Genomic DNA, 2,452 nt, shown 5'->3' with positions numbered 1-2,452 from the left:
CCGCCCCCGCCGCGCTTTCCGCGCGCTCTTATCTGGAACGGCCCGGGTCGGCGGGCGCCGCTGCGGCTATGGCGCCACCTCGCGGCCGCGCAGGACTCCACCCGGCGAAGCGGCGATCTCCCTCCCGCGCACCTGGACTGAAGGCTTGCAGATGCGAAGCTGGGCGGAGGACCAGTCCTCAGATTCACCCTCCCAGATGTGCCCACCTGTGGACCCAGGCCTCGGACTGCAAGGACCACAACCCTGGGGTTTTGAACTGCGTGCTCTCGTGCGCATACTTCCACGTACATAGCCCCAGTTCCAAAAAGTTCTGCCGGCAAGGAGGGAATTCTGGTGACAGTAGGTGGTGGGAGGGAGGTTGTGGAAATCCTAAGCGAGATGTAGACAAAACTAGGGGGACTATTTTAGACATACCTGGATGGGACTGTCCACTTGGACCCCACTTTCCCAGCAGAGCCACCTCACTCAGGCGCACGGGTTAGCTATGCACAGCGTAAACCCGTTTGCACGCAGACCCTCTCCAGGCATTGTCACTCGCGAACGCGCACGTTTACACAGACACACTCGCTCCCTCTTGGGGGCCTGCTCTCCGGATACTCCGGAGGCTGCCACGTAAGGCCCTCGGTGAACCTGGGCAGAGGCGTTACCCAGGCAGCTCGCAAGTTCAAGGGACCCCACTAGAAATGGCTAGACAGCGCCTCTTGGAGGTTCGCAGAAATGACCTCAGATTCTCCATGTGAACCTTTTGAGGGATTCCACATTAAGGACTTTTTCTCCAGCCCACCCTCCCGAGAGAAACAGGACAGGAGGGTCTGCAGTTCCGCCCCCGCGAGATCCTACTCCCCACATGCAGGCCGGGTGTGTGCGGTGCCGCCTCTTTTGGAAGGGAGGGGACCCCGCACCGGCGTGCGGGTGCTACTCCGGAAGCTCCAGAGCTGCCCCTCGGCGGTACCAGGCCTGCTGCGAGATCCACGGCCCACGCTCCGCCTCCTCCCCGCACCTCCTGACCCCCGCCCACACGCGGGGAGGGGTCCCCGAGAACGCCCGCAGCTTCTGATTGGCTGCGCGTCCTTCAGCCTCGGAGCGCGAGAGGCTGGGGCTCAGCGTTACCATGTTAACCGATGAGGTTCGCCCAGATCGCGTCTCTCCGAGGCCTTGGAGAGCTTAGCAACCGCACAGCCGGGGTGGGCGGGGGCCGCGCTCACCACCCTCCAGCGTTGTCCTCTGGCCCCCACGGCCCTGCCAGGGGTAATGGCTGAGTCACTAGGCGAGGGGCGGCCGGCACCGCCACTAACGGACCCTGACGGGCACCAAGGTCTCGGGCGCCCCCTAGAGGCCCCTTTTCTCCGCAGGTGGCTTCAAGGCTTTGGTGTCGCGACTGGTCCAAAGGGGTCGGCCCAACTCCTGCCGCGACCTGAGCCCAGCCCTCATCCTGTTTTCACCAGGTCTTCTGAATCCGTTTCATCCACGTCCTTTGTCTCCCCTCGGCGTCCTCACTAGAGAAATAGAGAGCGCCCAAAGATGAAAACAGTGGGCTCCGGAGCTGCTGGCTTCTAGGGAAGGAATACCCCAACATCTCGGCAGAGGGACATGCTGAGCCAGAGAGTGTAGGGAGTGTTGGGGGAAGGTGGGAAGGTTCCTCAGAAGTGATCTTAGAGTTGGGTTTTGATGGATGAATAGGAGTTTTCCCACTGGGCATGAAGACATCCCTGGACAATATAATACTGAATAAAAGGCTGGCAGCAAGTCGAGAGGAGCTCTAGGAGAACAAATCCCAAAGGGCATGCAGAGCCGCTGTGACCCCAACTTGGCTTTAATCTCTTCTTTTGATGGGGTCACATTTTAAAAGATTATTTTATTTAACTTTATTTTAATTGGACCAGAGAGAGACAGAGAGCAAGAGCGAGAGAGAAAAAGTGAGAAAGCAAGCCGCCAGGTCCAGAACTTGAATGGTGGTCAGCCATGTGGGAGTCCAGCACCCTTAACCACGATGGGGTCACATTTCAGCCTCACAAGAAACCTGTCAATTGGGTGAGTCTTCCGTGCAGTGGAGTCTGTTCACTGCAACCCACACCAGGGCCCACAGTGCCCATGGCCTTCGTTTTTATTTTTTAAAGAAATATTTAGTTTTATTTATTTTTTATTTGAGCAGAGAGAGACAGAGAGGGAAAGGGAGAAAGCAAGCCGCCAGGTCCAGGAGTCAACTGCAGTTGGCCATGTGGCAGTCCAGCACCTTAACCATCATGCCCCCTGCTGGTCCCTATATCGTAATATCTTATCCCCTGGGTCCACCCCGCCCCCAAGTGAATTCACTGCTCCAATCCCTGCTAGCATCAAGCCTTTATTGCAATTGTATGGGGAAAGTTTTGGCCCTGCCCCCTGTCCAGGGACAGCTGCTCCCTTACCCTCCTGTGAACTTCATCTTTCACTTTTCACCCTTTTCTCCCTCCCC

This window comes from Tupaia chinensis, unplaced genomic scaffold, assembly GCF_000334495.1.
Source record: "Tupaia chinensis unplaced genomic scaffold, TupChi_1.0 Scaffold144899_1, whole genome shotgun sequence".
NCBI classification, from domain to species: domain Eukaryota; kingdom Metazoa; phylum Chordata; class Mammalia; order Scandentia; family Tupaiidae; genus Tupaia; species Tupaia belangeri.
The sequence above is the reverse complement of the archived record's forward strand: the minus strand, read 5'-3'. Positions refer to the sequence as shown.